The sequence below is a fragment of the Schistocerca serialis genome, chromosome 4 (assembly GCF_023864345.2).
Source record: "Schistocerca serialis cubense isolate TAMUIC-IGC-003099 chromosome 4, iqSchSeri2.2, whole genome shotgun sequence".
Taxonomy (NCBI): Eukaryota; Metazoa; Arthropoda; class Insecta; order Orthoptera; family Acrididae; genus Schistocerca; species Schistocerca serialis.
Genome location: NC_064641.1, coordinates 683,864,477 through 683,878,687, shown reverse-complemented (window position 1 = coordinate 683,878,687; position 14,211 = coordinate 683,864,477). Strand labels below are relative to the sequence as shown.

The 14,211-nt window shown below is 40.6% G+C and overlaps 1 protein-coding gene across 1 annotated transcript in view; it reads right to left on the bottom strand.

The window, feature by feature from the left end:
• The window catches only part of LOC126473174 (dnaJ homolog subfamily B member 6-like), a 331,554-nt gene extending 318,888 nt beyond the window's left edge, over window positions 1-12,666 (bottom strand). Inside the window, exon 1 of the mRNA XM_050100058.1 lies at window positions 12,510-12,666. The gene's annotated coding sequence lies outside the window, so the exon portion shown is untranslated. The remainder of the gene's footprint in view (window positions 1-12,509) is intronic.
• Window positions 12,667-14,211: the final 1,545 nt, after the last annotated feature.

Genomic DNA, 14,211 nt, shown 5'->3' with positions numbered 1-14,211 from the left:
TGAAAGAAGTGGAGGCAGCCAGCAACGTTTGCACCGTGGATGGTGATACAGCCCTTGGATTGAGCACGGGAAGAAAATGGTTCCCTCGTTTCAAGAAGGACGTTTCTATATTAGTGACTCAACGTTTAGGGAGATCTTCGAGGTTTGATGATCGTCTAAACGCATTAATCCTCAATGATCCACGTCAGTGTACTCGAGAACTGGAAAATGTGATCGAGGCCCCCGTTAAAGATAGGCCGTGGCGCGTACGTCACGAAGGTAGTCCTGCGCTCGCTCAGCTCAGCAGATAAAATGCGTTTCTAAACCTGTTAACTCGCAGCTGGGCGTGTAAGTACTAACGAGAATTGCATCTTCCACTGGAATCTGCTATTATGAAGTCTTACTGATTAACAGTACAACAGCAAAATTTAATTTAAGATCAATACTCGATTAAATGGTAGGCCTATAACGGGGTGTTTATAGCATTTAGTCTCTTCTGCTTAACAGTACTCATTACATGCTGGAAGTGGTGCCTTATGCAATTTATAATCATTTTAGCATGACTATTTTGTTGTACGCCAGTACAGCCGTAACATATAAGTAGGACCATGGACTTCCCATCATTATGGGACTAATAACAGTAAGATTCCATAATAGCGGATTCCAGTAAAAGATTCAGTTATCGTGTGTACGGACACGCCTAGTTACGAATTAACAGGTGTAGAAACGTAGTTTGTCTGTTGATTTGAGCGAGCGGGCGCAGGACTACCTTCGTGACGTACGCGCCGCGGCCTGTCATTCTCGTAGGCCTCGATCGTCAATAATCCACGTCAGTGTACACGATAACTGGAAAATGTGATTAACTGTGACCATTTCGTTAGCATGCGACATTTTCATTTTCATGCAATGGGGAAGGTTCAAAAATGGGTACCGCATGCTCCAAGCCAAAATTAAAAACCAGAGGGTGCATCTCTGCTTTGGCTCGTCCACATCGCCCATACCCACTCTGGTGACGAGTTATTGTGTCTTTATGCTAACTTAAAGGGGAAAAAATGGAATGGTTGAGCCCAAACAATGGAGCAACTCGCAGTGCCAAGACCTGCGCGCATCCACAAAAGATAATGTGTATCTGGAGGAAGAGAGACGGTGTAATGTACTACGAATTGCTTCCCCAAGGTGCAACAATCACTTCTGACATTTATTGTCAACAACTCAGACGTCGTGCAGACGCAACCCAGGAACAGCAGCCCGAAAGACTGCCGTAAGTGATGCTACCGCATTGTTATGCCCGCCCGCATTCAGTTAGACTGACAAAAACGCTACACAGGAGTTGGGTTGGGAAGTCATTCGGGACCCACCTTGTTCACCTGATCCTGCGTCCTCAGATAGTCACCTTTTCCGTTCTCAATAAAACAACCTTCAAGAAACTTCCTTTCCGGATGAAAATGCGCTCCGAACATGGCTTCATGAGTTCTTCGCCTCAAAACCACGTGATTTCTACTGTGACGGAATCGAAAAATTACCCCAGAGTTGGCACACTGTTTTAAATAGATAAGGAGAATATATTATTGATGAGTAAGTGTGTCTCTGGACAACAACAACAATAAACAAGTGTATGTTACACGCATGTTCTGTTTATTATAAGTTAATGGAAAAACGATACGAACTTATGCAACAACCCACAAGCTCTCGCGGTAGCATACCTTACTTACAGATTAGCTCCAGGGCCTGAAGGAACCCCTGTCAGATTCTATATTCAATGTGCGGGTGCGTTAGCCACTCTTCTACCTATATTGTAGATTGCTCGAACAAAAAACTGTGCCCAGTTCTTGGGAAAAAGCAAGGACAGGAATCTCTTAACAGAATGACCTCATCAATGCGAAAAAGCATGGATTCTGAAAACATCGCTAAGCAAAACTAAAAATGACATTGTTGTTGTTGTGGTCTTCAGTCCAGAGACTGGTTTGATGCAGCTCTCCATGCTACTCTATCCTGTGCAAGCTTCTTCATCTCCCAGTACCTACTGCAATCTACATCCTTCTGAATCTGCTTAGTGTAATCATCTCTTGGTCTCCCTCTACGATTTTTACCCTCCACGCTGCCCTCCAATGCTAAATTTGTGATCCCTTGATGCCTCAAAGCATGTCCTACCAACCGATCCCTTCTTCTAGTCAAGTTGTGCCACAAACTTCTCTTCTCCCCAATCCTATTTAATACCTCCTCATTAGTTACGTGATCTACCCACTTTACCTTCAGCATTCTTCTGTAGCACCACATTTCCAAAGCTTCTATTCTCTTCTTGTCCAAACTAGTTACTGTCCATGTTTCACTTCCATACATGGCTACACTCCATACAAATACTTTCAGAAATGACTTCCTGACACTTAAATCTATACTCGATGTTAACAAATTTCTCTTCTTCAGAAACGATTTCCTTGCCATTGCCAGTCTACATTTTATATCCTCTCTACTTCGACCATCATCAGTTATTTTACTCCCTAAATACCAAAACTCCTTTACTACTTTAAGTGTCTCATTTCCTAATCTAATTCCCTCAGCATCACCCGATTTAATTTGACTACATTCCATTATCCTCGTTTTGCTTTTGTTGATGTTCATCTTATATCCTCCTTTCAAGACACTGTCCATTCCGTTCAACTGTTCTTCCAAGTCCTTTGCTGTCTCTGACAGAATTACAATGTCATCGGCGAACCTCAAAGTTTTTGCTTCTTCTCCATGAATTTTAATACCTACTCCGAATTTTTCTTTTGTTTCCTTTACTGCTTGCTCAATATACAGATTGAATAACATCGGGGAGAGGCTACAACCCTGTCTCACTCCTTTCCCAACCACTGCTTCCCTTTCATGTCCCTCGACTCTTATAATTGCCATCTGGTTTCTGTACAAATTGTAAATAGCCTTTCGCTCCCTGTAGTTTACCCCTGCCACCTTCAGAATTTGAAAGAGTATTCCAGTTAACATTGTCAAAAGCTTTCTCCAAGTCTACAAATGCTAGAAACGTAGGTTTGCCTTTCCTTAATCTTTCTTCTAAGATAAGTCGTAAGGTTAGTATTGCCTCACGTGTTCCAACATTTCTACGGAATCCAAACTGATCTTCCCCGAGGTCCGCTTCTACCAGTTTTTCCATTCGTCTGTAAAGAATTCGCGTTAGTATTTTGCAGCTGTAGCTTATTAAACTGACAGTTCGGTAATTTTCACATCTGTCAACACCTGCTTTCTTTGGGATTGGAATTATTATATTCTTCTTGAAGTCTGAGGGTATTTCGCCTGTCTCATACATCTTGCTCACCAGATGGTAGAGTTTTGTCAGGACTGGCTCTCCCAAGGCCATCAGTAGTTCTAATGGAATGTTGTCTACTCCCGGGGCCTTGTTTCGACTCAGGTCTTTGAATGCTCTGTCAAACTCTTCACGCAGTATCTTATCTCCCATTTCATCTTCGTCTACATCCTCTTCCATTTCCATAATATTGTCCTCAAGTACATCGCCCTTGTATAAACCCTCTATATACTCCTTCCACCTTTCTGCCTTCCCTTCTTTGCTTAGAACTGGGTTGCCATCTGAGCTCTTGATATTCATAGAAGTGGTTCTCTTCTCTCCAAAGGTCTCTTTAATTTTTCTGTAGGCAGTATCTACCTTACCCCTAGTGAGACAAGCCTCTACATCCTTACATTTGTCCTCTAGCCATCCCTGCTTAGCTATTTTGCACTTCCTGTCTATCTCATTTTTGAGACGTTTGTATTCCTTTTTGCCTGCTTCATTCACTGCATTTTTATACTTTCTCCTTTCATCAATTAAATTCAATATTTCTTCTGTTACCCAAGGATTTCTATTAGCCCTCGTCTTTTTACCTACTTGATCCTCTGCTGCCTTCACTACTTCATCCCTCCGAGATACCCATTCTTCTTCTACTGTATTTCTATCCCCCATTCCTGTCAATCGTTCCCTTATGCTCTCCCTGAAACTCCGTACAACCTCTGGTTCTTTCAGTTTATCCAGGTCCCATCTCCTTAAATTCCCACCTTTTTGCAGTTTCTTCTGTTTCAATCTGCAGTTCATAACCAATGTGGTCAGAATCCACATCTGCCCCTGGAAATGTCTTACAATTTAAAACCTGATTCCTTAATCTTTGTCTTACCATTATATAATCTGATACCTTTTAGTATCTCTACGATTCTTCCAGGTATACAACCTTCTTTTATGATTCTTGAACCAAGTGTTAGCTATGATTAATTTATGCTCTGTGCAAAATTCTACAAGGCGGGTTCCTCTTTCATTTCTTCCCCCCCAATCCATATTCACCTACTATGTTTCCGTCTCTCCCTTTTCCTACTGACGAATTCCAGTCACCCATGACTATTAAATTTTTGTTTCCCTTCACTACCTGAATAATTTCTTTTATCTCGTCATACATTTCATCAATTTCTTCACCATCTGCAGAGCTAGTTGGCATATAAACTTGTACTACTGTAGTAGGCATGGGCTTTGTGTCTATCTTGGCCACAATAATGCGTTCACTATGCTGTTTGTAGTAGCTAACCCGCACTCCTATTACCCCTGCATTACCCCTATTTGATTTTGTATTTATAACCCTGTAATCACCTGACCAAAAGTCTTGTTCCTCCTGCCACCGAACTTCACTAATTCCCACTATAACTTTAACCTATCCATTTCCCTTTTTAAATTTTCTAACCTACCTGCCCGATTAAGGGATCTGACATTCCACGCTCCGATCCGTAGAACGCCAGTTTTCTTTCTCCTGATAACGACTTCCCCTTGAGTAGTCCCCGCCCGGAGACCCGAAAGGGGGACTATTTTACCTCCGCAATATTTTACCCAAGAGGACGCCATCATAATTTAATCATACAGTAAAGCTGCATGCCCTCGGGAAAAATTACGGCTGTAGTTTCCCCTTGCTTTCAGCCGTTCGCAGTACCAGCACAGCAAGGCCGTTTTGGTTAATGTTACAAGGCCAGATCAGTCAATCATCCCCCTGCAACTACTGAAAAGGCTGCTGCCCCTCTTCAGGAACCACATGTTTGTCTGGCCTCTCAACAGATACCCCTCCGTTGTGGTTGCACCTACGGTACGGCCATCTGTATCGCTGAGGCACGCAAGCCTCCCCACCAACAGCAAGGTCCATGGTTCATGGGGAGGCAAATGACATACTGAAAGCTTTTTGGTGAAGACAGACAGGTACATGCGATATTTCTTTATTACCGAAAAGCATTTGACCCAGTACCACACCTACACCTATTGCCAAATGTACAATCATGTGAGGCATCAAGTGAAATTTTTTACTGGATTGAGAACTTTTTAGTAGGATGGACGCAGCATGTAATTTCGGATGGAGAGTCATCGTCAGCTGCAGAATTAACTTCAGTTGTGCCGCAGGCAAATGTTGGGGCCCTTGCTGTTCACGTTGTTTATCAATGGCCTTGCAGAAAATATTAACAGGAACTCCAGACTTTTACAAATAATGCAGTTGTCTATGATGAAGTACTCTCTGAAAGAAGCAGCGTAAATATTCAGTCAGATCTTAACAATATTTCAAAGTGGTGCAAAGATTGGCAGCTTGTTTTAAATGTTTAGAAATGTAAACTGTGCACTTCAAAAACGAAAAACTATAATATCGATGAGTCGCAGCTGGAATCGGGAAACTCTACAAATACCTGGGTGTAACACTTGGTAGCATGGGCGTACCCAGCGATTGGCAGGGGGGGGGGGGGGGGGGGGGGGGGGCGACAGATGCTCCCCCCCCCCCAGAAGATATTCCCAGTTTTTCACTAGTTTACTGTTTTATTTAATAAGAAATGCTGCATGTTTTCTTCTCGGATTGTAGAAGTGCATTCTTGTATTCAAAATGTTTATTAAAAGCAGTTTTTCACTGGTTTACTGTTCTATTTAATAAAAAGTGCTGTATGTTGTCTCGAGTCCTTGTTTCCTGAGACTAGTATGACCAGCCCCCCCCCCCCCCCCCGATCAGGTCCTGGGTACGCCCTTGCTTGGTAGGGATATGAAATGGTATGATCACATAGGCTCAGTATTGGGTAAAGCAGCCGGCCGAAGTGGCCGTGCGGTTAACGGCGCTGCAGTCTGGAACCGCAAGACCGCTACGGTCGCAGGTTCGAATCCTGCCTCGGGCATGGATGTTTGTGACGTTCTTAGGTTAGTTAGGTTTAACTAGTTCTAAGTTCTAGGGGACTAATGACCTCAGCAGTTGAGTCCCATAGTGCTCAGAGCCATTTGAACCATTTGGGTAAAGCAGGTGGCAGACTTCGCTTTATTGGTAGAATACTGGAGAAGTGCAATCAGCTACGAAGGGGACTGCTCACAAACCACTTGGGCGACCAAATAGGAGTAACTGGGGATACTGAACGTATACAGAGAAGGGCGGAACGAATAGTGGTATCAGTTTGATCCGTGGAAGAGTATTCGGAGATACTGAAGGAATTGAGCTGGAAGTTTCCAGAACCGGCTTTAGACATTGGAATTGTGAGGGTAAGATCAGAAAAATTACTGCATGCGCAGAGGCATTGGGACAATCATTCTTCCAAAATGCGCTCCATCCGTGAATGGAATGGGAAGAAACTAATAACGGGTACAGTGGGACGAACCCCCTGCCGTGCACCTCACTGAGATTTGCAGCTTAGAGATGTAGAGGAGGTATGCAGAAAATGATTAAGAACCACCACAAGCGACCGAACAGCGCTATGTCTTAGAATCGGATATTTCGCTTCGGAAGAAGGATGGTCGTAAAAAGAAGTACTAAGTTTTCCAATTACATTTTCTTCAGAGCGCAAGAGCACATGGGCATCAGACAAGTATCAAAGAAGCTACCATGTAAATATCTAAAACAATATAGTGATACAGTGGCAAATACTAAGATGGCTGTATTAGTATTCTGCAAATTATTTTAACAACGTCTTTTTAACATTTTACAATAGAAATGTTAACAGTTGGCAGAAGCACCGATTATCTCCAAATGTCTTTCCCTCCGCCGTGCCTTGAATGGCGTTATACATCTCATCTGCCTGTTTTATCACCTTCAGCTATACAAAAATTTAAACAAATGTTAGAGCGCTCGTGAAACGTTCTCTTTGTCGTTTACTTACTTCGTCACCTGCCATCTTAACAGATGCAATGTAGAATCCACCGAGCAAAGGTTTATTTTTTACATTTATTGTTTTCAAACATTTCACTTACGTTCACTTACGAAGTCTAAATGGTATCTCCTATACCCTTTCGCTTCTGTTTTAATAGCTGCCTTATAGCCTACCATTTGACTTTTTTACTTCAGATCGTCTCCACGTTACCGTCTTCAAACATCTGCGTTCGTTATGCCCGTGCCCTATAATAGTCTTCCTACGTACCATTAGATTATCACGGTAAATTCAGGAATGAATTTGTAAGTTCATCTCATTAGTTGAGTACACTAAACTAAGACCATTTCAATTTCGCAAGTGACACAGCATTCTCACCTTTTACCTTTCACATAATCCATCTGTTTTCCGTCTCCCTCATTATTTGCATGTCCCGTTGGTCAACTTCCCATGTTCGGCAGTTGGCGCATTTTAGATTCACCTCTCACGACTATAGGTTCCAAATTGGCAGTACAGCACATACCGGTTACGCTTTCCGCTTGAGACTGAGCATTTACTTCGCACCCATTTCTCGGTTTCCCACGTGGACTCTTTCTTTCCCCTGTTTATTTCTTACAGAGTCCTTGTGCTTCTTGTATTTAGTTACCCCTACGGCGTGAACATAAGTGGTTCTATGAAATCTACCTTTGTCTTCCTCTCTGCATACTATAACTAATTTTGGACTTCCTATATGGGTAATTTTCAATTGTCCTTTTCCGAAGACATTTTCAAGTTCAGCAGAAAAAGTAAACAAAACCGTGTCGTCCGCAAACAGAAGAGATTTCGTTAAGATGAATTGAAATACTCTGTCAGTACATTCTAACATTTTCCAAAGCTGAAAGAATTTTTTGTGAAATTTTGGTTCTGAATTTTCCACATACTTGTTACGGTTTACCTACAATATTAGCAGTAATTGTTCGGGCATGATCAATCTATCTTATGAAGACATCCGTAACTTTGAAGCAGCCAGATAATAGCACCCGGGAAACAAATTCTATACTGCCACCCTAGTATATTACGGGTCCAAAGCTCTTACGGAATCTCATGGGGGCTTCAAATGAAATAGCGCTTGTGCTCCATTCGTCTGTAACCGCTCCTAATTTGCTGAATGTTAATCATACGTCGCACATTGGTGTTTGAGTCGTTTCTTAGCAGCGCTGGTATCTATACTGCTACACAGGGTGTTTGTTGTAACTTGAGACAACTAAATACCTGGGAAACAACATATCGCACGAGAAAATGTTCTAGGTGACAAGTTAATATTAGTAAAGAGGAGATCCGCCTATGCTACAACCGGCAGCCTGCTAACCACGCCTCATCCAGGGACAGGGTCAACTTTGTATTTTCAAATGGAAACCCCCATTTTTATTGCTTATTAGAATTCTACGCCAAAAAGTAAGTACGGTTTACTGAAAACATTGTTTCCCATTCGTTGAATATAGCACTGTAATCGACAAATATCAAGAGTGCCTGTTATTGCAATTAAACCGCGACGCATCTGTGTGTGTGTGTGTGTGTTGGGGTTTATGGGCGCTCAACATCGAGGTCATCAGCGCCCTGACACACAGTAAAAGGAACGAATGTGGAGAGACCTAATAAAACTGAAAAACACACTCAAAGCAGGAAAAGAGGGAAAATACGACCTGAGAAGGTAAAACCTAAGGTAAGGGATAACATAGCGACAAGAATGACGCATCTGACTACATTTCATTTACGATGTGAATCCTTTGTGTCCTAACGGTTGATATTTATGTTTAGTGTTGAAATGTGACTAAAGCACAAATAATGGCTAGACATTTACATTTCTGACAAATACGCTACTTGTATGGTAACGTAGTTTACTGTTACCTACGGGGTAGACTGTGGAGTCTCCCATCCAAACGCCGGTAACTCTCGCTGGCTGCTGCGCGGCTACCGGCGAAATGCGTACGAACCCCAACCATTGCAGTAAGTTACAATGTCCATGAATTGATATTGACAGGCTCCTATGGATACTCACCGCAATGGTGAGAGATAAGGGGACTCACTGATATGATCTCGATGGGAACAGGAAACTATTACATCCACGTCACTGTTCCTGTATCACGATAAACGTAATTTCTAACCAGACATTGAAACGGTTAGCCATATTGCACTTTACCTTCAAATGTGCAACGCTTAAGTAAATTTCCAACACATATCAACCACAGGAACACAAAAGTTTACACTTACATCATTAATGAAATGTAGATACACCGTAAATCAAATGTGACACTTCTTAATTGCCAAAACAGGCACACTTGATGTTTGTTAATATCAGCGCTTTTGCGTAGAATTCGAGTATGCAGTAAAAATAGAGGGTTCCCACTTGAAAATACGAAGCTGACCTCGATCACACGAGAGGGGTACCTTAGGTGATGTCCATTTGTAGCACTACCAACTTTTCACCTAGAATTTTTTTCCCCTTTCTTTTTCGTACGATGCGTCGTTTTCGAGTTATGCAGTTGCCTCTAGTTAAACACCACATACAGTCTAAGAAAAAGTAGTCGTTTAATATCGTTACCAAAAATCTCCATCGCACTAGACCGATTTACTTCTAAAAAACAGAAAATTCTTGACCAATTTACAAGTTTTTACGTGGTACGCAAACATTCAGATGGGCAAACTATAGATTTTTTAAAAAAATAGGAATGTGGAAGTTCACTGCTCAAATGGACAACGAGAAAGAAAATGCTGTGCTATAAAAATGTGCGGTTTCGTTTCTTTCCTTGCAGTCAATTTCAGCTCGATAGCAAGGCATGTAAACCATTAGGCAAATGATCTCTTATTTTTTTCTACTTATACAAAACGTTTTGTTTTCTTGATTGCTGTCGGTTTTACAGAAAATAGGTGTGTTATGGATTATGATTAGAGAACTACTACGGAATCAGAATGGTCCGAAACTTTGCATTCTACCCATTCGCAGATTAAAATTATCTGAAATACTGCCACTGAAGCTATCCTCACAGATTCAGCATCTCCAGATGTGTGTCTCATACCGCGTATACCAATAATCACAACTGATTTACCCGTTCATTTTAACCTTAGGTTACTAAACCCTCGTAAAATTTACGATTGCAGTAAGGTATAGAACAGGGCATGTTGTACTTAATTTGGTACATAACATACGATTGGAAATCTAATTGCAATTGATGCCTACCTTATAAATGACTTCCTTTGAATACCTTGTGGAGTACGGCAGCAACTTAACATTTCCTGCCTCTAAGGTTAAGCGTCTTCAATTACCAATGAAGGTTTAGTTTTCAATAACAATAAACAAGGCTCAAGAGCAAGAGGGGGGGGGGGGGGGGGTTAGAGGGCATAGTGGAGTGGCTAGTGGTGGAAGTACGTGTGGGCGGAGGAAAGACATACCGAACGTACCAGTAATTTTTTAAAAATACATAGTGCTGTAGAACTGAAAAGAGCCAGGATGAATATTTATGTCTACTACGAATACTGGAAAAAACAGATGACCAATACAAATAATAAGAGCCTGCTTTTGTTGGCTGCTAATGGCATCATGAAGATAAATTACTACGCTTCCATTAGATTGCAGTTTTCCACACGTTAGGTTAGTTTCGTGGTGGATGACCGGTAGTGTGTGATTTCACAACTTCTGTGTGTACTTATAGCGAACGTACATTATATTTTGCTTTCTTGTAACTAATATTGGACTGGTGCCGCACGCCTCATAGGACATGATGCGGTTTCGGTTTACAAATATTTTTATTTTTCCCGCCTCACTGGGTAAGCGCATGGCAGAATGTGTTCTGTTTTAAATTCAATAAGGATTGAGAGCACGAATCAGTGGCTGATGTACATCATTATTATTTAAATGGCTGACTACTCTGAACTATTGCGTACGCTACAAGAAATTATCCGTTGACTATGCCGCCTAGGAGCCCCTAATACTGACTCTGCAAGAATCCAGAAAGTGAAGTACCTGCGCGTGCCTTAGCAGCTGTCCATACATCAGCACGACAATGCTTTCATCGCTGGCGCTCCATCAGTTATAGCTGTGGGGTAGACAATAACTGTCGACCACTACAACAATGAATCTTTAATAGTCGGCATGCTGTTTGTCAACATTCCATCTTACCGGATTATCAGGAGCAACAAGAAGTCCTGACGAAAGTGATGTTTATTCAGATCCGTAGGGATTGCAAAAAGATCCAATATTATTTAATATTACTGCTTGGCGCAAGGCATCAGTTAGAAATACCTCTTTCCTCCGATTTCTACAAGCATGAATGCAAAATACTAGATGCCGAAAATCGAGTCTTACCAACAAATACAAAGATACATGTATGCAAATGAAACATTCTTATCGATTGTAATGGTATTGACCAATTTGCAAAACGAAAAGAAGGCCGTTTATTCTATACATTACTCACATCCCAAGTGTAAGGGTCCCTTCGAATTCCCCCGTTTTTCGGAGACCTTGCCGATTTCTTGTATTACAGAAAATTTACTTCAATTTTGCTAAAGCGCAAACCAATAATTCAAAACACTTTATAAACTGCATGATTACCTACAAACAAACAAGAATTCAAAATTTTGAAACAGCCACCCAAATTAGTCGGATCGACTTATTAGATGTTTGTACGACTTTCTGGAAGGGTAGCAAGGCACCACAAATTCTGAAAATCTGGATAGTTTCCTATTTCTGCAATTATAGCACTATACCTTACTCCAGGTTCAAAGAACATGCATATGCAATCTCTTTTCATTAAAAAAGAATCAGAAAATTGTACACAGCGTTCAACGAACAAATGGACGATTATCGCTACACTGTGTAAGCAAATCAATGCCTCTACCATGCGCGCATTGTCATGGTGTATCTTCACATGAAGTGACGAGATTTCAATAGCGACAGATAAATTACATACCAATTATAACAGTAACGAAAACTTAACAAGTTTTACACAAGTGAGAACCAAACAACTGTGTCCTACGCGATGTCTCACTGAACCAAATATGATTAAATTATCAGCTGACACTGGCCACGCATTAACATGGGCAGGACACTAACGCCTCATCATGTGTTGTCGAATCCACTATCTGCCGCTTATAACGATCACATAATAAATTTTAATTTAATTCCACACTAACTATGTTTGCAAACGTAGCTGATGATGCTACCAATGAAACAACTGATCATTGTAAACAACATCTTAGGACAACAAGCAAGGCATTAGCTTTTATTTCGTCAAGTTCTACGATTACACAAAGTAGCTAACCGAAAATCCACAAAAATTATTAATATCCTCCAGAAGGGACATTTACCCATAAATAAGGGATAGTTATACATATTTACGGAACTGCATACGAACATAGAGCAGAAGTATTACCTTGATCACTCCAGATGACGCTGTGAAATCTCGATTCAGCGGCTTAACACTACAAAATCCCTTTATTCAAACAAAATTTTCATACACATTGCACACGAACTACCAACCGAGTAGCACACCAAAATTTTGAGTACATAGGTGGCAGCATGTGCAACGATAACGAAATCATGAACTCTGCGCCTGGTGCCATCTGTACGGAAATCGCACAGCATTTGTTTCATGAATTTGTTGTCGCAGCTGCCACCGCGCCGTATTGACATTTTGTGGCGCGTTTTTTGAAAGCCTTGTTAATTCAAAATAACTTTGTAAGCTAAACCAGTTTACTGTGTGAAGCTAAAAATAATATTTCGAGGAAACACATTTCTTTTTGCTCACTGTTAACTCTACACTAATTACGACTCATTAAGGTCAAAGAATAAGTACACAGTTACGAGTTGTATTAACTGAATGCCAAAGAGAAGTAGTTTCATTCATTTTTTCACAAAAGAAAAGTTTCTTTTTCAGAACTGCCAGCATACTGGTAAAGAAAAAATTAATTTACACTCATGATGTACTAAACCCATTAAGTGACGTGAGTCACGTTTAGTTTATGAGTGTATCATTAATGTCCATTTTTATTTATTTTTTAAAGGAACGCGTGTTGAAAAAATTGAATTATTAGCATCGTCTCTGGTTATAATGCCCTGTGTTTTCTATTTATGGAGTTTTTAACACTGCATTTTCAATTGCTTTTGTAAGATACCACAATGTTGTTCTTACAGTCTCTAATTTGCACGAAAATTGCCTTTAGCTTCTTGTGAGATTTTTCTGATGCTTCATAAGTTTTCTAAATTTCTTTGTGCTCTGATTGTCTTCAGTGGATTTTATGGCATGATGTAGATAATCTATCTGACCCATTTCACTAAGATATTATTTATTCAAATTACCTCTGTCACAGCATTTATTAAGAGCATCAGATTCCAGTCCAGTATTAATACTGCATTAATTTAGTCCAATTTCATAGCCTGCATTTCTATATATGTATTGATCTGTTTACCAGGCTTTTTTTAACAAGCTCTGTTTTTATCACACTGCTCTGTATTTTACCTTGATCATATCCTCAGAATATAATTATTAAACAAATTTACCATTTGACACTTGAGGCAAGGGGAGCTTGAGGGTATTGGAGCAGATGAGATGCGTATGTGATCCAATTTTTCTCATCTGCTCTGCTGATTAAATTTCAAAACAAACAATGCAAATACCCAGTAGAGAAATTTGATCAGTCCATCCAGGAAACATTCCTTCATTTAGAACGATGATGGAAAGGCGATTTTGTGCTGGGTTCTAAGTCGTGGGAGTTTAAAGCAACAAATTTGTGAATGTGTTAGTGAGTGTGTTCTTGCTGCTATCTGTTGCATGATTTTAAATCCTTTTAAATGCAGTAACTTCACTAAATGGATTCGGTCTTGTACCATTGAGAAGAAAGCATTCGCTGGTGTGTCATGATTGTGATGCAAGAGTAACTGTATGCCACATATCAGAACAGTAGACCCACCTATTAATGAGATGGAGCCCATAATTTTGAATTGGCTCTTGCCCTCTATTTTATATGCCGGACACACATATGGCCATGTGTAGTACATTTGTGTTCACTTTTTCAGCATTTGTACAATATGTTAGGAATAGACAAGTTTGGTCATTAAATTGTTCTTAACCAACT